The 21,506-nt window shown below is 44.1% G+C and overlaps 1 protein-coding gene and 1 long non-coding RNA gene across 2 annotated transcripts in view; one reads left to right on the top strand and one right to left on the bottom strand.

Annotated features, from left to right (window-relative positions):
* Positions 1-21,506, top strand: part of GABRB1 (gamma-aminobutyric acid type A receptor beta1 subunit) — an 879,662-nt gene that overhangs the window by 189,549 nt on the left and 668,607 nt on the right. The window lies entirely within an intron of this gene.
* On the bottom strand, positions 60-335 carry LOC115084057. Its single transcript, XR_003854464.1, has 2 exons — positions 298-335; positions 60-176 (listed from the first exon to the last, which is right to left on the bottom strand). It is a non-coding gene; the product is annotated as an uncharacterized LOC115084057 (long non-coding RNA).

The following is a 21,506-nucleotide window of genomic DNA, read 5'->3' as shown; positions in this document are numbered from 1 at the left end:
GGGAATCCTATATAGCTCCACCAGCTGAAATCGTGCACATCTTCAGGATTGTTGTTGGGTTTTTTTTGATCACATGTATCTGGTTCTTTGATACTTGGACAGAAGCAGCAAATACAGTTCATTTTGATACCTGGTGTGTCTCCATATTCTTCTGTTTGTAAAGATCCTTCATTTTCCTATAAAACATAATGTAAACATTAAATTAAAACCTCTTCTAAACAAACTCTCTATTATAGATAGCTCCCAAACACGCCACCCCTAAAATGCATCATTAGAAGGAAAGAGATTTTTTCTTACCTTACACTCAAGCTTTTCCAACAAATAATCTGCTTCGGCATCCAGAGCAGCTTTGTGCAGCTCTAAATCTTCAGAGTCATTTTCATTGATCAAGTTTGGATCCTGTGAATCAAAAAGCTTTTGTCCCAACGGAAGTTCATCAAAATCTGGGTCAGTGCTTCCTCCTTCTTCTTCTGCCCTCCGCTTTCGTTTATGGCTCCTCTTTAGTTTTGGCTGTTGAACGATTTTCATTTCAAGACGCTTAGGTGTTTCATATACGGCCATTTTCAGGAACAATTACAACAACTCTGCTTGAAGATTGTTCTCACGTGATCACTATCACATGCTTACTTCTATATCCGGTCTTGCAAGTTTGGGCGTGTCTAACAGAGAGGGGAGGAGGGAAGGGTTGTGGGGGAGAATACAGAAGTCTGTTTTTTTTAAAACAAAACTAAAGCCTTGTGTTTCACCATTGCAAACCTACACCCCCCACTGCTTTCAATTATCCTCTGCTCAGATTTAGGTCTGGGGGAAGGGCGGATTGAGGCAGAGAGGGGCGGAGGGAAGGGGTGTTGTTGGATTCTCCCTGTCTCTGTGTATAGAATGAGTCACAGTTTCCTGCCTGCTCTCTGGTAACTTTTTTTATTGGGGCATGCCTATCTACAGCAAGGGCTTGGAGGGGTGGGCTTGGGCTTCTGGTGACATCACTGGGGGGTTTAGCTTGGGGGTTTCAGTGACAGCGTACCCTTTATACTACCCGGTCCCTAGTCTTTTGGAAAAAAAAAAAACCTGTCTTTTGCAAAGTTTGATCCTGCAGTTCATGCAATTCACCACCGGTAGCTTCAATCACTTGTTTTAAAAAACCAAATCCTTGTCAACAGAACGAGCCACAGTTTTTCTGCCTCCTAACAGCTTGTATTATGTTTGTTTTTTTAAAAAGAGAGTGGCTAGAAAAAAAGCATATTTCCTGCAGTTTTCCTGCCTCCTAAAAGCATACTACCGGCTCTGACATCATTAAAAAGGCATCAGGAGGTTCTAGGAGCGCATATTTCGGGACTTTTGTATTGTACTTCCGGTGAAATCATCAAAAACAGCCAGAGTCCATTAATACTGACATCATTAAAAAAGCGACAGGACCCTTTCTGATGACGTTTTAGGGGGTGTGTTTTTGGGGGGCGGTGTGGGGTGGACTTCCGGTGATGTCATACCCGCTACGTCACAGGGGGGTGTGGCTTGGGGTTGGGGGTGTGGGCGGGGTCATCCGTGACATCATGGGGGGGCGGTTTGGGGGTGGGGTGTGGGAGGGGCTCCCCATTCACTTCTATTGGGAGGGGAGGAGCATCGATGGGGTCTGGGCGGGGCCAGGGGCGGGGGCCAGGGGCGGAAGGGGTGGGGCCGGGGCAGAAGGGGTGGGGCCTGCGGCGGAAGGGGTGGGGCCTGGGGGTGTGGTCGAGGGTGGGATGAGGTGGGAGGGGCGTGGCTACACCCCCATTCACTTCTATGGGGAGTGGGCGGGGCTTAGACCGGAAGTGGACGCTGATTGGCTGCGGAAGGGGTGGGGCCTGTGGCGGAAGGGGTTTGACTGGGGGCGTGGTCGAGGGTGGGAGGGGGCGGGAGGGGGCGTGGCTACACCCCCATTCACTTCTATGGGGAGTGGGCGGGGCGTGGGCGGGGCTTAGACCGGAAGTGAACACTGATTGGCTGCTGTCATCCTTATCTCACCTGTCAATCAGTTTGATTGATCGTGTACCCATTATACTACTGGCATTTCTGGCCCCATTACAGGAGGCAGTAATGGCTGTTCAGCACTCTATGGGTTGTTGGCATCTAGCTCCTGTTCTGTGAAAAGATGTGAGTCTTCAAAGGACATCTGTGAGTTATCCTCATGTTGCAGCTCTTCCTCCTGCTTCTCACAGCATCTCCAGCAGGAAGACAACTAATAATTGGTAGAGCAACTTCAAGTTTTAGGCAGCTGCTAACTATGGGGCCAATGAAAAAAAGGTGCTGAAAGCGGGCACTGAGTGTTCAGCGCCCACTTTCCTAATGTGCCCCCAGGACGTCTACTGGGGGCACCATGCAATATTTAAATTAGGGGTTGCATAGACAAGGAGGTGCTAGGGTTTATGGCGTGCCCCTAGCACCTCCTTGACAGTGGGAGCCCAAGAGCGATTGGCTGTCCGCCAGTTTAGAAAATGGACGTTGAAATTATTGGCGTCCATTTTCCTAATAGGCGCACAGCCACAGGTTCGGGAAATGGACACTTGTTAACTGAGCATCCGTTTCCCGAACTTGACCACCGGCACTTTTTTAAAACCTTTTTTTTAAACTTTTTTAAAGTTTTACATTTTTTTAAACTTTAAAGTTTGCGATATTAAGTAGGAAGATGTACAGAAAAGCAGTATTTTCTGCTTTTCTGTACAACTTTTGGAAGTGCTCAGAAATTAACGCAAAACTGTGCGTTTTTAGACGCACATTTTTTTTTTTTTTGTATTTCAGGTAATTAACTAATAGCCTCATCAACATGCATTTGCATGTGATGAACGCTATTAGTTTCAATGTGCATTGGACGTGTGTTGTGGAGGCACTGATCCCCTTTTTGAGCGCACTGTATTGCATCAGCTCTTTGGGGGTGATTTACTCTGCTGTTTTAGGGCTTTTCTGCAGTCCAATTAGCCTAACTCAGAGATAACTTGCAGTATTTGAAATACTGTACATTATCTGCCCCCTCTTAAAAATCCTGGCACAATGCAGGTATTTAAATGAGCTGGTTTATATGCAAATGCAAGCAAAGAAACCCATTATTTATTTGTTTACAAACATTCCAAATTAAAATGTGTTGCCAAAATGGTGAGGCATACACAAACCACTCTTCAAAATCAACTACGTATAATCCTGCAAATGAAGGGGCCATTGCAGATCCCATAGCTACTCCCTTTACTAATTGTACGTGAGTTCTCCTCATATTGCTTTGAGATAAGGGAGATTCAACTATTTTCAGTGCTGCTGCTTGCAGGATATTAGTATATAATGAACTTATATCAGCAGTAACCATAAGGACAGAGCTCGGAATGGAGGGCAGTCTATCCAATAAATTGATGAAATGCATTGAATACTTAATGTATGAAGAAGCCCTGACAACAGCGTGTTGAAGAAAAGAATCTACATATTTCGCTACTGGTTCAAAAACAGATCCTATACTGGACACTATAGTATGCCCAGGGGGCGCTTTAAGGAATTTATGAATTTTAACTATCAAATATAAAGCTGGTATAGTGGGTTATGGCTTACACAGAAAATTAAAGAATTTTGCATTGATGACTTTGATATGCATACCTGCTTGACAGATGTTATATATCTGCTTCTACACATCCTGTGTCAGATATTCCTGTAATAGTGAATAAAAGATGTCATTGAGCTGACGATGAGCTTCTTCTATATATTGTTGTCTAAGACAACCACTCCACCTCTTATGTCAGCTGGTTTTATTACAATAGATTGATCATTGCACAATGAAGCAATAGCCTGATGCTCAACCTTTGTTTGGTTGCATTTCTACAATGTTTTAGCGTTCTCCAACTTTGGCCTGGATTTATCAAAATGCGATAAGTATCGCATGTGATAGCAAAAGAGGTGTGTTTTATGCTAATAGACAGTTTATTGCAATTTGTGATAATGTTTCCACATTTTGCAATAAGTGCCAGACCTTGTTGTATTTCCTACATACAACCCCTGGGGGGGTAGAGAGTCCATTAAGCTAGGTTGAGAAAACATGTATTTATTTATTTATTTATTTATTTATTGATTTATTTATTGAAGGCTTTTATATACCGACTTTCTTGATACAAATCAAATCAACTTGGTTTACATCGAAATAAGCAATAACTATACATAACTATACATAACCAATCAACAAGAGACAATTTAGAGAGCATAAAGTTACATTATAACAAGGAAGCCTTAACTGGGAGTAGGAAATAAAGAGGGTGAATGAAGAAGAATAAGTACTATATACAAGGGAGGGAGGCAAGAGGCCGACCTGCACAAATCTCATTTGAGTGAATTTCCTCACTCCGAAGGTCATCAAATCTTCACAAGAGACCACTGTTGTGTTCGTACATCTCACTTTGAATGGCAAAGTGGCCCCTAACCCCTTACATTAATACCTAAACCTCACCTTGAGTTTCCATGTGGGCCTTCCATAGGAATATAAATACCTATCTAGGGAGCGGACATTATCACTAGTTTCTCTCTCTCTCTCTCTCTCTCCCCCTCTCCCCTGCTCCAGGAGTTTCAAACTTTACTGAAAGTGTTCCTCCTCTTTTTCAGATTTGCATCGCACCATACGATATGGTGCTATTGCATGCATTAAAGGCGTTTTCGCATGCGATAAGCCGTTAACGCATGCGAAAACGCCTTAGCGCATTTTGATAAACGAGGGGGTTAGCTAGGTCACATAAAACAAGTTTTCAAAAACCTTTACATGAAGATCAATAGGACCTGGTGGCATCCATTTGGACCTATGAATTAAAGAAGAACAGTCTTTAAATGTTGAAGAATGATAAAAAAAAAAAAAAAAAAGCTATTTTTAACCACCTGAAAAAAACAAAACAATTCCATTCGTGTAGAAAAAGAATCATAATTGGATATTGGAATACAGGTCAAACATTTATTTAATACAGTGATTTCAGATGATATTCCACATCTTTCATTCTTAGTTCAAAGCAAATTATAGTTAACATCCATAATAAATACATATACAATCAACTATTACACAAGAAAGTAAATACAACAATACTTAAAACAATCCTTTTCAAAGCTCCATCGCATTGCCCAAATAAAATGACATCCCAATTTGGGAGTCAAACACCCTCCCCCATACTCCTTCCCAATCCCAGAAACTTACCATAGTGAAAGGGTGGTCTTCTGGGGACAGGAGGGATGCCCACTCACTCATGCCCCATTCCGACCCACTTCCAAAATGGCATTTCTGACTTCAGGAGCATCTTCAACATTTATTTATATTTGGCTCATATCTTTTCATTGCTAGCTGAAGGTGAGTTACACCAGGTACAGAATATATTTTCCCTGCACCCAGAGGGTTTACAATCTAAGGCCTAGAATTACTAAGCTGCAATAAGACTATAATGTGCTTTAAACAGCATTCATTGTATGATACAGCCATACTGTGTCGATATTGCATGATACAGCCATTTTGTGGCGATATTGTGATATTCATGCTATATTGTGTGTTTTTTAAACAAATATTCACCTCATTATAATTAACTACTTTGCATGCATTTGCATGCAGAAAATTGCATAATGCATGCAAATCATCTAATATATAGGCGGCAAATTAATGCAAATAAAATAACTTGGTTGATCTAGAAAAAATCAGCCATGTTATTTTATCACATTTCAAGGAAGTGTAGTTATTGTTTCGAGGGGGCATCAGGATTCTAATGTGCATCCCGATGTCTCCAGGAGGCCTCTGAAAGGGCCCTGTGGCCCCAAAATAACTACACTTCCCCAAAAGGCCAATTCCCCCCCCCCCTCCTGAGTCTGTGCAGACCCCTGCCCACCCCCACATCCAGGAAGCTGTGCCATGTCAAAAAGTTAAAAAAAAAAGATTTTGAATTGCATGATGATGCTCCACCCTTCACTAACCCCTCCCATTTGTTGAAAAAATCCCCCACCCTAACCATAGAACCCCAGGTAGTAGGTTGACTCAGTGCCCTAGCCCCCCCCCCCTCCTCCCCTCCCGATCTTTCTTACAAAAAAATTAGGCCTTGGTAGCTTAAGGTGTTCCCCTCTCTCTTCCCCTCCCCTTCAAACAAATCCAGGTGGTCTAGGATGGCCCCTGATTCCTGAACCCCAGCCTCCCCTGTCTAAAAAAAGACTTGATGGTATAGGGCTGGCCCAAGTGCCCGCTAGCTCCAGGCTGGTTGACACCATATTCCAAAATGGCACCAACTGACCTTTGCCCCTTTCACATGATAAAGACAAAGGCCAGTTGGCACCATTTTGGAATATGGCATTGACCAGCCTGGAGCTAAGTGGTGCTCTGGGCTGCTTCCATACCATTCTAGCTGGATAACTTTATTCATATTCTGTTTTTTTAAATATTGGCCTCATAATGTTTATGACAATGGAATGCAATATGCCTAGAAATAAAGTGGAAAAGAGAGAGGTAAACGCTTTTCTTACATGGAAAGGGAGTAGTCCATCATACTATAGATTATAAAACCTAACTTCATGTGATAAATAATTTTACCATCTTTTGATCTGCAAACAATTTGTAAATTGTTAACCTCCATTAGAAAATTCTACTACATCTTCCTACCAATAACTCAAAGTAAATAAACTTAAATGCAATGCACCTCTCATAAAAATCCTCCCTAACTCAATATAATTCCTCTTCTTCCCATTGTCAGGTTTTTAAGGGCAGACCATAAGTAGACCTCTTTCTCACCTTCCCTCACACTCCCCAGAATCTCTTCACTTCTCCGCATGTCTCCATTCAGAGGAGAAGGTAAGAAAAATGCAGAGGAGAAGGTTTAAATACAATTGAACAGTATGCATGCAGTGTATATATATATACAGTGTATAGCAGTCTGAAATATTGTTCAAACTTAAACTTATAAAAAAGGAACAATTTGATTGCACCTTTCCAATGTATTACTGGACCTAAAGAGCAGCAAACAAAACAAGAAGTCATATTCCAAGGTTAAGGAGATATTTTCCAGAGGTGATGAAATTAAATAACTTCTAAAGTAAAAAGGACTAGGGATGTGAATAGTTTTTTGACGATTTAAAAAAATCGTCAGATATTTTTTAAATCGTCAAAAATCGTTAGAGTCGCGATACAATAAAAATTCCCCCGATTTATCGTCAAAAATCGTTAAATCGGGCACGGGAATTATTTGGGGGGAGGGTGGGAAAACCGGCACACCAAAACAACCCCTAAACCCACCCCGACCCTTTAAAACCAATCCTTTACCCTCCCCCACCGTCCCGAACCCCCCAAAATATTAAAATACCTGGTGGTCCAGTGGGGGGGGGGGGGGGGGGGTCCCGGCACAATCTCCCGCTCTCGGGCCATCGGTGCCATTTTGGCTGCCACTAATATAAATGGCGCCGATGGCCCAATAAAAAAAAAACCCACCCAACCCTTTAAACCGACCCCCTTAGCCTCTCCCACCCTCCCGACCCCCCCCCCCAAAACCTTTTAAAATCACCTGGTGGTCCGGGGGGGGGGTGCGGGGAGCGATCTCCCGCTCTCGGGCCATCGGCTGCCACTCATAAAGATGGCGCCGATGGCCCTTTGCCCTTACCATGTGACAGGGTATCCGTGCCATTGGCCAGCCCCTGTCACATGGTAGGAGCACTGGATGGCCGTATTGCCAATAGTCAAAATGGCGCCGGGGCCGACGGTCGGTCCCTGTGACATAGTGAGGGCAAAGGTAGCGCCGGCGCCATTTTGACTACTGGCAATACAGCCCGAGTGCAGGAGGTCGCTCCCGGACCCCCGCTGGACTTTTGGCAAGTCTTGTGGGGGTCAGGAGGCCCCCCCAAGCTGGCCAAAAGTCCCTGGGGGTCCAGCGGGGGTCCGGGAGCGACCTCCTGCACTCGGGCCATATTGCCAGTAGTCAAAATGGCGCCGGCGCTACCTTTGCCCTCACTATGTCATTTTGGCCGACGGTCGGCCGACGACCTCGATGACCGCACGCCTGGGGGATTCGGAAAGTGACAGGAAAGTGACAGGATTTATACATATATATAAACAACTTACGCTGCAATGTTAATATGGAGGTCGTCCATGGTTTTTTACACTTTACTCCCTTTGGTTTTACTCCCATTTTTTACACTTTATTCCCGTTTTAATTTTCGAACACCACACTAACACCAAGTAGAGGGTAGGCGGTAAACTAACAGGTTAAGGACGCGGCAAAATAGCGGGTTACAAAGGAGATAATCTGAGCGCGCGTCATAGTATCGGAGGGGAATAGCTAATTCCTTCATTAAACAGCTAATTCATTCATTTACATATCATATACATGCTGGGTGCGGAAAGGGTTATGGGTCTGTTTTAAGAAGCGCTAAGGACACGTGAAACTGGAGACTGTATCGCAGGATCGCCTTACGCGTCCGAATTGTGCGCTCACAGCGGGTTACAGACGGGAAATCTTCAACCGCACGTTACAGTATCGATCTGTGAGTTTCTTAAGACTCTATAGCAAGTGTGACGAACTCTGATCCTCGAGAGCCACAAACAGGCCTGGTTTTCAGAATATCCACAATCAATATGGATGAGATAGATTTGCATGTGCTACCTCCACTATATGCAAATCTCTCTCATGCATATTTATGGTGGATATCTTGAAAACCTGCCCTGTTTGTGGCTCTCGAGGACTGGAGTTGTCCATCCCTGCTCTATAGGGTTTCAGTTACATGTATGTTAGCATTTTTCTAAGGATTCTGCTTCCATTTGTTCAATGCCCATACAGAGCTATGGCCTCAGGACCTAAACACAATTCTTGAGATGGGCTCTCAAATACTGTGTTCAGGACTCGCAATATTTCCATTTTCCTGCTACTTTATTACCCTAACTCAATGGTCCCCAACCTTGTCCTGGGGGCCCACCAGCCGGTCGGGTTTTCAGGATATCCACAATGAATATGCATGAGAGAAAATGTGCATGTTATGGATGCAGTGTATGCAAATTTTCTCTCATGCATATTCATTGTGGATATCCTGAAAACCCAACTGGCTATGAGGTCCCCAGGACAGGGTTGGGGACCACTGCCCTAACTGGTGGTAACCTTCAGCTAATCTGAGATCATCATTCCTAGGTCTCTTTCCTGTTTAGCAGTTGCCATTACCTTTTCCACCTAATTGATAAAGGGCTTTTGCACCCCCAGATGCATGAATTAACACTTTTTTTTCCACTGAAGCACAGATCACAGACCCTAGACCCAGTTTTTTTTTTCATTCCCCTAGTTGTGCCCACTCTGATACAAATGTTTGCATCATCTGCAAGCGTGCAGCTTTTTCCTTCAAGTCCTTCTGGAATGCTGTAAATAAAGATATTAAAAAGAACTAAACCTAACACTGAGCCCTGAGTTTCTGAAGTATTGTTCAGTACACAAGTATGCTTATCAAGAATTGCACTTCTGTTAGAGTAAGCAAAGTGCTTTGCTTTCAATTGTCCCTGCTCTTTTGAATTTTCATTCAAAATAATATAGGTTTTTAAGTATTTAGGGCTGTTGGATTTTTCACTGTTTTCTACTAGTTTTTTTCAAGTAAGTGAAACCCTTCACTTTGAGCCTTCAACCCACCCTGACCCAATAAAATGTACTTTCCCCAATGTTACTTTCACTAGCGAGAAATAAACCAAGTCCAGAATTGCAGTCATCAAATTTCTATTAATGGTTTATTTATAGTGCTTCATGTTACAAAAGAAACTCTGAATTATTACTGTTGTACTTAGCAAAATGTAGAAAAGTCACAGCATAATGGAATACAACATTAGCAAAGAAGGATCAATGCCACTGTCTGGGATCTTTCTTTTCCTGTGCGGCGTGAATAGTCTATAATAGGATCAGAGGCCCTGTGACATGCAAACAACTTAAACAGTTTAAAAAAGATGCCCAGCAGGAACAAGAAAATATACAAAATGACATTAAATAAAGGTTTTCAACAAAGCAGTTATGACTATTATTTTTAAAATCACTTTACAGTCATTCATGGGGTGAAAACGTAGTTGACATAAAATAAACCATCGTGGTGTGTGTGAAGTTGCTATTTCCAGGGCCAATGTAATATTCATCCAGGATCTAACATGTGAGCTACACAGGCAAGGCATATTCTTGAAAGAGTGTTACGCTGGTTTTCAGAATTAATACAGCTGAACAAAAAGCTGCCGTTACAATTCAGATAATTTAATAGAAAGATATCTGGTTTTTTTTTCATGTATTTCAAATTGAAAAGTTGTGGCCACGTAGATTAATTTAGGTTCCATGGGCATTTTTAAAATTTACACTTTAGTCATGAAGTTTGCTTTATTACTCCTAAAGGTACAGTGTGTGCACACTTGTGAGTATCTGAAAACTTAGAATGTATATTTCCCTTAATGAAAAAATACATTGAGTCACTCTCTAATAACGCATTGATACATTGTAAAATTCAGTATTTTTCCTTTACAAAATGTTCTTGAGTATGTGGCATTGTAAATAAAAGAAATGACTAAGTACCCAATCAAAAAGGCTATGAATAACTCACTTTCACAGGAAATATGCCCAATGAAGGGAGCCATGAACAGTTTATGATACACAGGATATGAAAGAGACAGGATTAAAAGGAAAAACGTAGAAGTTAGCATGATTCTTTGCTTCTGAAAATAAGCTGAATGTGTTTTCTTCAGATCTTTGTTAATATACTTCCTTTTAAAAAACGAAAAGGTGAATTTTAAAACATGCATGCGGGCATCCATGTGCATGCGGTCCCTGGGCACATGGATGCGATTTTATATCGGCACGCCCATCTGCACACGAGTGCCGACTCGCGCTCGTGAGGGGGGTACATTTTATAAGAAGCGTGCGGCAGTGCGATCGGGCCTTCCCCCAGTTCCCACCCGGTCCTCTCCAATAAAGGAGCGGACCGGCAGGGAACTTCCCAAACCCCCTAGCTAACCTGCCTCCCTTTTCCGCTATCCACCCCGACCCCTACAACTGCTCTGGCTATCTTTCATTTGTTGTTTTAATACTTGCCCGCTCTGCCGTGCAGCAGCAGCAGGTTGCACGTGCCGGTCTGATCCCGGCGTGTGCTTTAGCGGGACAGTGCTTAATGGTCCTGTCCCGGCCCACCCAGACCCTGCCCCCGGCCCACCCTTTTTCGCTCAAGCTGGTCTTCAGCGCGTACCAGGAGATACGCGCATGGCCATGGGACTTTGAAAAAGCCTGCGGCGCGCACAGTCCGGTCATGCGCGAATCTCCCGGTATTTACGCATGCTTGTCTTTTAAAATCAGGCCGTAAGGGGGTAATTTGAAATTTGAAAGAGCAATGTGTGCTTAAAATTAGGATGCACTGCGGGAGTATAACTTTCAAATAACTGCGTTCGGCCGCATATACGTGCATATATGGCGGCACATAGTTTTACGATTTTATAACACACACATAGCATATATGCACGTTTTATAAAACGCGCATATATCTACCTCAGAAGATGTACACATTGAAACCATGAATATCAGTGCATTGAACACTTGTACCTTTCCTATTTTAAAAATATACATGCGTATATTTTATGTGCAAAAGTAAAGTTGGACTTACATAAATCAGCCAATTTTAAAATATGCATGTGATATTAAATATACCAGTTTGCCAATTAGTCCACCAGTTCACCCAGTCCTTCTCCAGGTCATCAAGACCTTCCTGGTTCTTTAGCCTGAACTCCTCCAGCACAGAGATATATTACAGTATTTTATAACCTGCAATATCAAGTATGCTCAGATCCAGTCATTGAAACCCCCTTAGCTCTTTCCTCTGAATTCCCCCCAGTTCACCCAGAGCTCCCACCCGACCAACAGAAAACAATAGACAAGTCTGATATCAATTGCAAAAGATAATTAGCAGGTGTAAAATTATGCAAATAAGTTGATATATATATATATATATATATATATATATATATATTATATGCATATGCCTCATATAAAATAGCATTCCTTTCGCCCTTCCCCGGAGAGCCCCAGATCCCCTTTTTTCAAGCATAAATGTGTGAATGAGACAAAAAATACACATGTACTTTTGATGTTTATAAAACAGCATGTACATGAGTACAAATTATATACTCACATATATCAAATTAGCACATATATGCTAATTTTGCATGCATAAATGTTTTGAAAATTCAACCCACACTGTTTAAATGCAAACTCCTCAAAACAATAGCTTGCTCTATCCTGTCCACATTTACTCGGTGTTAAACGTTAAGTGTTGTTGGGTTTTTTTCTGAATACTCATATCATATTAGATGTATAAAAAGGGCCTATTTTTGATATCCTGTTATATGTACCTATCATGTACTGTTCAGCGACTATCTGTGTATGTTCTGACTCCGACTTATAAATGAAGAGTTAAAAAAAAACAGTCACTTACAAACTGGGCAGTCAAGGGGCAGAGGGGAGGCAGCACATCCCAGTCACAGGAAATAAAGCACATAATAAACCACACCCAACCGAGAGAGCAATGGTAATTAATGGCAACAATTTTAATAACAGTAAATAGCTATATAATAAGAACCTATGTACCCAAGCCACAACAAAGATAATATCTGAACAGAAGGTATGCAAATGGTACGCGGCATATTGCCTCTTCACCATGGGCTCGCTGCTTGCAAGCAAGCTCTGTCCTTCCAAGAGACACTCACTTGGGCATTACTGGTCAGCTTGCCACACACAAGCAAGGCAACTGCCATAAGAGACAGGGACATCCAGTCTGATGTCATACCAGGGCCACCCGACCCAGATGGCAGACATTCCCAACAGAATCAATGAAATCATAGCTTGGTCATTCAATGAATTGCCCATGAGGAAAAAAAGCTCTATCGACTCGGGTACTCCCTCCATAGGGGGTACCTAAGTACTCAGGAACCTCCATATCCACAGCTGCTTCTGCTTTGTGAGGCGATTATCACATTCTGAATGGCCCATCTCAGGACATTCAGAAATAGATTCTGACTCATATCTGATAGATGTACACTGTCCTTACAGAAAAGCACAGCACATTTGATGCATAGCCAATCATTCCTAATATGGTAACCCTCATGTTGCACGGTGAAATTGGCCACTTGTTTGCTCAGCTTTGAGACCTAGTGGCCCCACAGATGTGAGCATAAGAACTGGCGACTAGGGATGACCTCAGACCATAAGATCCTTGTGCAGGGCATCAGGGAGATAATGAGAACAATGTCATTCCTGATATCTATTAGAAGCCATCTGGGAATGTCCCCAGATGGTCACCTCCCAGATAAATGACCAGAACCTCTGGGAAAATGGATCTGACTAGCAGTTGTCACAAAAGGGGAAGAGGTAATCCCAACACATTCCTCTTTTCCAAACCTTCATATCATTACATGATACGGCATGAAGCACACCCTTTCTTGACTGGTACACAGCCCAAAAACACAAATGAGTGTCCCATGATCCATGCCATCTGCCAGCACTAGCAGAGCCCAGAATTGTTAGCAGCCACTTGCTTGGGAGAAAAGCTCACCTACCTAACATAAGATAAATAGGCTCAGGAACACTATCTGCCAATGCACTGTATTGTGGTGCCAGGTAAACCTGATGCAGCTGAACTTGAGGGGGCAAAGAAGGAGCACTGGATGGCTGGCGCCATCGTAAAGATGGCCGCCGCCATCTTTAAAGATGGCACCGGCCATCCAGTGCTCCTACCATGTGACAGGGACTGGCCAATGGCACGGATACCCTGTCACATGGTAAGGGCAAAGGGCCATCAGCGCCATTTTATTTTAGCGCAGCTGATGGCCTGGGAATGGGAGATCGCTCCCCGCGGTCCCCCTGGACCACCAGGTATGTGTAAAAAGTTTTGGGGGGGGGGGGTTGGGAGAGTGGGGGAGGCTAAGGGGGTAATTTTAAAGGGTCGGGGTGGGGTTTTTTTTATCGGTGCGGGCCTCACTAAAAAAAATTATTGATGTGAATTGGAATCGGAACCAATCCCAATTCACATCTCTAACGATCAGATTCCCCCCCCCCCCCCCCCCAGCCGAACCCGATCGTTAAAACGATCGGGCACACGATTCACATCCCTACTGGGCACATTAGTAGCCCCAGGACTTTCACCAAGGTAAATGTTGTACCCTTTCCTTGTTGGTCCATTTTGGACCTCCTAATTGTTAGCAGCAGCTTGCCATCACTGAACAACACATCGGAGGCAAGAAAGGCAAATCTGTCATCCCTGCTGCTTGCCACCAACACCAACTTGTTCACTCAGAGGGCAACAAAGAAGGCAAGAGTAAAGGACATGTGAAACAGAATCAGCTCAGATGGATCTGAGACTATTGTTGGTAGAACATTGCACAGCTTGAGCAATTGTTCGTGAAGGATTGGTTTGCTGCTCTCAGGGACAGGGAACTTGGACTTGTCCACCTGGCCATTACACACTTAACAGCAAAATTCCTAATTGGGTTGGACCGCCAGCACATATCAGTACCAATGGGGTTGAAAAACAAAGTCATAAGAACATAAGATCATGCCATATTGGGTCAGACCAAGGGTCCATCAGGCCCAGTATCCTGTTTCCAACAGTGGCCAATCCAAGTCACAAGTACCTGGCAAGTCATTCAAATAATGGATCAGAGTCTGCAAACCTGTGCAGCATATGAGCTCCCAATGCAAGTGCTGAAGGCCTCAAAATAGAGCAAAAAATGGAGCTACACATTGACATGCATTTATTGAAGTAATGCACACCATAAAAATAAAAATCTAACAGTGGGAAACTGGGTGCACAGGAGGAGCCGAAAGGCAACCTCAATATCAGCCAACACCATGAGCACACTGTCACCACACTCTGAGTAGGCTGAGTTCACTGTCAAAAGAAGCGTACTGGACAGAATAAATCTCCTATGGGATGAAATCATTGAGTGAATTACTGGCCAAGTAAGAAAGGTTGTATATCAACCTAAACTTCGTCCTCCTTCTTTGGAACTACAGCTAGTGGCAACAAAATCATCTTGGAAAAGGGGGATTCTGAGAACGGACCAGCTACCAATCCCAGCCTGAATTCTATGACCAATTTTTCCATGACAATACTGGAAAAGCAACCAGCAGAAAGAGCGTTCCTGCAGCAAGCTAAACTTATTGAACCACCATAAGGGATTTTAAAGCCATTCCTGAAGCCTTCTAACAATGTAGAGGCAGCTTCTTGAGTGGGATAATGCTTGTGACTGCTCTCCATCTATGCCCATAGGACTGGAGTTGGTGTTTTGTGAAGGTAGCCTTATTTTCTTTTCTGCTCAAGCCCTTCCTGGGGCATCTCTCGGCCAGGTGGTTGTCAGGTCAGGTCATACAAATATATTTACATTTGCAGTCCTGTGCAGAGCATCCCCCTTTGTTAAATTGCCAACAAGCTTTGAGTGAGGAATGTCCCAAGCGTTCCTGGTTCTGAGAGTTTCCTGAACCCCAAAAGGAATGGCTACTCGCAGGAGCATCAGTGGTCCTGGATTTCATGTGAGTAAGCCATAATTCTATATCATGAGAGCCCCAAGACAAGCTCGGCATATCTGCCATCCTCTCTCTAAACCTCTCCTTGTCCCGCGCTGGAGAGCTCCCATTAGCACAACGTCCCATCACAGCGCAACACTAATTCCCTGACTTGCAGGTAATAATTTGCAAATCTTCCCTGTAAGCTAACCTTCCCCAACCACAAAAATCTCTGTGAAAGGAGTTAATTGTTAGTGCTTCGGGACTCGGGTCTGGCTTCCCACTTTCCCTGCCCACTTCCTGGTTCTGCATATTTCCCAGAATCACTCTTCCTCAACAAAATTAAGATGCAGACCTCAGTCTCCAGCTGTCCTGGGCCATGTGCACAGTTGTATCCATGAATATGCACACAGTTTTTGTAGGCAGACTTTACTCTTAATGCAGCAAGGAGTTTTGCATGCAGAAAATATGGTATAACCAGAATAAAACTGTGCAACAAATTAGTGCTTCTGCATTCAAATACCATGTTAATGAAAGTATTAGCTATTACCTCTCAATTCCGAGAAGCACGTAGGCTTAACTCATAAGGCCCAGTATTCAGCCACAGAGTGGCTAGTTAAGTTAGCCAGGTACACCTATCAAGCAACTTAACCAGGACATTCCATGTTGCTGAATATACCCTGCTATGTTAAAGTTAGTCAGATATGGATATCCGGCTAACTTTAGACTAGCCCTATAACATGTCCAGAGTTAGCTGGACAAGTTAATCGGCTAACTCCGAATATCAGAGTTAACCAGTTAACCTATCTGGCTAACTCTGCTCCTCCCCAGAATGCCTGCATCCCTCCTTAGGAACAGCCCTGATTTATCCAACTAAATTCTAGACAGTTAACTCATTATATGGCTAGAATTTGGCTGGATAAGCCATTTAATATCTCGGCTAAGCCATTTAGATGGATATCTTTTCAGTTATCCTTCTAAATGGTTTTGATTATTGACCTCATAGTTTCTTAACACTGAAAATGTAATTCCTATTTAGAGCTGGAGTAAAGTTATACAGGTTAATGTTAGTCTATAACAAGGGTGGGAACATTTTTTTTAATTGGGCCATATTTACTGGCTCCCATTTGTTATATGGGCTGGGAGGGGGGGGGCCTTTGAAAATCCTCAAGTGGGAATGGTCCCCTTGCAAGTCTTTTGAGCCCCCTTAAAGCTTTCTCCCTCTCAGACTTCCCTTTTTCTCACTTACACATGCTCTATCCCTTAGTTACAAAACTCTCTCCCTCTCTTTCTCCCTCATATCTCAATCTCCACACTAACATAAGAACATAAGAAGTTAATTGCCATTCTGGGTAAGACTTGGGGTCCATCAAGCCCAGCATCCTGTTTCCAACATTGAACAATCCAGGATAAAAGTACCTGGCAAGTACCCAAACATTAAATAGATCCCATGCTATTAAAGCCAGTAATAAGCAGACACCGTTCCCTAAGTCAACTTGATTAATAGCAATGTATGGATTTCTCCTCCAGGAACTTATCCAAACCTTTTTTAAATCCAGCAACACTAACTACCTTAACCATACCCTCTGGGAATGAATTCCAAAGCTTAATTGTGAATTGAGTGAAAAAGAATGTTCTACAATTTGTTTTAAAGGTGCTACTTGCCAATTCATGGAGTGCCCCCTAGTCCTTGTATTATCTGAAAGAGTAAATAACTGTTTAAGTCCTTTTATGATTTCAAAGACCTCTATCATATCCCCCCTCAGCTGTCTCTTCTCTAAGATGAAGAGCCCTAACCTTTTTAGCCTTTTCTCATAGGAGGAGTCACTTCATCCCCTTTATTATTTTGGTTGTCCTTCTTTGTAGCTTCTCCAGTGCCACTTTTTATTTTGATATGCGATGAACAGAATTGCACACAGTAGTCAAGAAGATACAGTCTCACCATGGAGCAATATGAAGGCATGACATTCTCTGTTTTATTTGTCATTCCCATCCTAAAAATTCTTAATATTCTGTTTGCTTTTATGACCATTGTGGCACACTGAGCTTATGATTTTAATGTATTATCCTATCTACTATGACGCCTAGATCTTTTTCCTGGTTGGTAGCTCCTAATATGGAACCTAACATTGTGTAACTCTACAGCTTGGGTTATTTTTCCCTAAATGCATCACCTTGCACTTGTTCACATTTAATTTCATTTGCCATTGGACGCCCAATCTTCCAGTCTCTTAAGGTTCCCCTCAAATTTATCACAATCTGCTTGTGATTTAATAACTCTGAATAATTTTGTGTCATCTGCAAATTTGATCACCTCACCTACTGTACCCCTTTCCAGTCATTTAGAAATGTATTAAAGCACTGGTCCAAGTACAGATCCCTAAGGCATTCCACTGTCTACCTTTTTCTACTGAGAAAACTGACCATTTAATCCTACTCTCTGTTTCCTGTCACAAAAGGACATTGCATCCTATCCCATGAATTTTTAGTTTTCTTAAAAACCTCTCATGAGGAACTTTGTCAAACGCCTTCTGAAAATACAAATACACTACATCTACCAGTTCACCTTTATCCACGTGTAACACCTCCCCCCAAACCCCTCCACCTTCCAAACCAAAAGATAAATGTAGCGCTAAATCGTGCGTTGCCCTAACACAGTGTGTCGGGAAATTAGTGTGTCGCAAGGTCATGGAAGGTGTGTCGCAGAGCCAGCAGAAGGCTGGATAGGAGTTGGCTGATTTCTCCTTTATTGGGTATGAGAGGAAGCTGCTATTGCTTCCTTCTCCTCTTCCTGACCCGGTGAGAGGTTATTCTCTTCTCTTTCACCCAGATCAGAGCGAGATATAACCAACTCCTGTTGATATGCGCCTGCCAGGACTCCAGCTTTATCTTCCTCTACCTGGCCTGGCAGTGAGGCTGCTGATGCTCTCTTTACCCCATGGGGCCTGGATGTGAAAGCAGGAGCATAAGAGAGAAAGGTGCGTGCACTGTACTTCCACTGCTGCTGCCTCATCTTCTTCCTCTCCTCAATGCTTCTTGCTCTCATCTACTGCTGGTAAAGTGGGAGGGATTGGACTGAAGGCTTGTGCTGGCTGGGAAGCAGGAGGAAAGGGGAAATGTGCTGGGCAGGAAGGCCTTTGGAAATAGGGAGTCACGAGTCTGCTGGGTAGGAAAGGGTGGGGGAAAGGAGATTGAAGCTTCTGGGTAGGGAGAGGTGGAGGAAGAAGGGGCTGGGGGCTGCTGGCAGGGAGGAGAAATGGGAGGGAGAGATGGAGGTATGGGGCCAGATGGGTTGGGGAGAAGGGAGGTCAGGGGATGCTGAGGTGGTCAGTAGAGATGTGAATCATGTGATCGATCGTCTTAACGATCGATTTCGGCTGGGGGGGGAGGGAATCGGATCGTCGCGGTTTTGTTTTTGTAAATATCGTGTAAATCGTAAATCGGGGGAGGGCGGGAAAACCGGCACAGTAAAACATCCCTAAAACCCACCCCGACCCTTTAAAATAAATCCCCCACCCTCCCGAACCCCCCCAATATGCCTTAAATTACCTGGGGTCCAGAGCGGGGGTCCCGGTGTGATCTTTTACTCTCGAGCCTGCGGTGCGTTGTAGAAATGGCGCCGGTGCTACCTTTGCCCTGTCATATGACAGGGCAAAGGTAGCGCCGGCGCCATTTTGTTTTTTGTCCCCCGACGTCAGGAGCGTAGGAGATCGCTCCCGGACCCCCGCTGGACCCCCAGGGACTTTTGGCCAGCTTGGGGGGGGCCTCCTGACCCCCACAAGACTTGCCAAAAGTCCAGTGGGGGTCCGGGAGCGACCTCCTGCACTCGAATCGTGTTGCCGTATTGCAAAATGTATTTGCCAAAATGTATTTGCCAAAATGTATTTGCCAAAAGTCCAGCGGGTGTCCGGAACGACCTCCTGCAGTCGAATCGTGTTGCCGTACGGCCGGCGCCATTTTGCACGGCAAAACGATTCGAGTGCAGGAGGTCGCTCCTGGACCCCCGCTGGACTTTTGGCAAGTCTTGTGGGGGTCAGGAGGCCCCCCCAAGCTGGCCAAAAGTCCCTGGGGGTCCAGCGGGGGTCCGGGAGCGATCTCCTACGCTCCTGACGTCGGGGGACAAAAAACAAAATGGCGCCGGCGCTACCTTTGCCCTGTCATATGACAGGGCAAAGGTAGCGCCAGCGCCATTTCTACAACGCACCGCAGGCCCGAGAGTAAAAGATCACACCGGGACCCCCGATCTGGACCCCAGGTAATTTAAGGCATTTTGGGGGGGTTCAGGAGGGTGGGGGATTTATTTTAAAGGGTCGGGGTGGGTTTTAGGGTTGTTTTAGTGTGCCGGTTTTTCCGCCCTCCCCCTTCTCCTCCCCCTTCCCCCGATTTACGATTTTTGACGATAAATCGGGGGAATTCCTATTGTATCGCGCTTCTAATGATTTTTGACGATTTAAAATATATCGGACGATATTTTAAATCGTCAAAAAACGATTCACATCCCTAGTGGTCAGAGGTATGCTGGGTAGGGAGGGGGAGAGGGAAGGGCAGACAGAGTTGAGCAGGGGAGAGAGGAGGCACAGGGAAGAGGATGCAGAGGTGGGGGATATCAGAAATATTGGACAGGGTTTTGAGCATGTGAAGGGACGATTTAGTAGCTGGTAGAAGTGAGGGGTAATGGGGGGCATGGAGGGGAGTGACGGGGTACAAGAACCGTAATACGTCCATTTTGAGAATAGGCATTTCTTCTATCTTTGAACTTTGCTTAGTGCAGGAAGAAATATATTATGTTTCTAGTTCTCCAGACGTCATGCAAAAGGTCTTCTTGGGGTTTCCATTCCAGCTTTTCTTTCTGCATTTGTAATTTGTGGTCTTTTATTCTATATTAGTGAAGGCAGGTCTGCCTGTATTCTGTATGTATGTGACTGACATGAGGTACTTTACTAGCAAGTAAGGATTTGTATCAGGTTTATTTGTTGTATTTTCTCAATATGATATTGCACTGGTGGTGAACTACTGCCTTTTTATTTCTTGGAGTTAGTGCTGCTTCAGTATGGCAGGTTTGATAAACATCTACAGAGTGGGGTTTGTTTGTTTTTCCAGGTTTTGTATTATTTTACAATGCACCTGGTGGTAGAGGGAGTTTGTAATGTTGTTATTAAGATGTATGGTGAATTGTACAGGGAAATGTCTTAATTCTGCTCTGCACCCATTCGGACCGATACAGTACAGTGCGCTCCAGGAGCGCACTGTTAGCCCACGTTTGGACGCGCGTAAGGGGAAATAGTGCATCAAAAACGCACATCCAACCACCCCCCCCCCCCAAAACTAATAGCGCCCGCAACATGCAAAAGCATGTTGATGGCCCTATTAGTTTTTCCAGCGTGATCCAGAAAGCAAAATGTGCAGCCAAGCTGCACATTTTACTTTCAGAAATTAACGCCTGCCAAAGGCTGGTGTTAATTTCTGCCGGTGCCAGGGAAGTGTACAGAAAAGCAGAAAAGCTGCTTTTCTGTATACCCTCGACTTAATATCATAGCGATTTTAAGTCAGAGGCCCCAAAAATAAATAAATTAATTAATGTTAAATCGGCCCGCAGCCCGCGGGCCAGAAGTCGGATGCTCAATTATGCCGGCATCCATTTTCAGAACCCGTGGCTATCAGAAGGTTTGAGAACCGACGCCGGCAAAATTGAGCGTCGGTTGTCAAACTTGCTGACAGCCGCCGCTCCTGTCAAAAAGGAGGCGCTAGGGATGCACTAGTGTCCCTAGTGCCTCTTTTTACTGTGGGCCCCAATTTGCATAGGCCACCCTCCTGAATCGCGCGCCCAGGAGAGTGGCCTGTGTGCGCGCCGGGAGAACAGGCGCTCGCCGGCTCTCCCGCGCGTTTTTCTGTATCGGCCTGATTGTTAGGAAGTGGGAGATTCCTGTGGATGCAGAGTATAGGTTTATATTTAGTCCTATGATAGTCATGTGTTCAATGTGTCACACAGGTGTATCCTGATGGAAAAAA

The sequence above is a fragment of the Rhinatrema bivittatum genome, chromosome 1, assembly GCF_901001135.1.
Source record: "Rhinatrema bivittatum chromosome 1, aRhiBiv1.1, whole genome shotgun sequence".
NCBI lineage: Eukaryota > Metazoa > Chordata > Amphibia > Gymnophiona > Rhinatrematidae > Rhinatrema > Rhinatrema bivittatum.
This window is presented reverse-complemented; position numbering and strand designations above follow the sequence as displayed.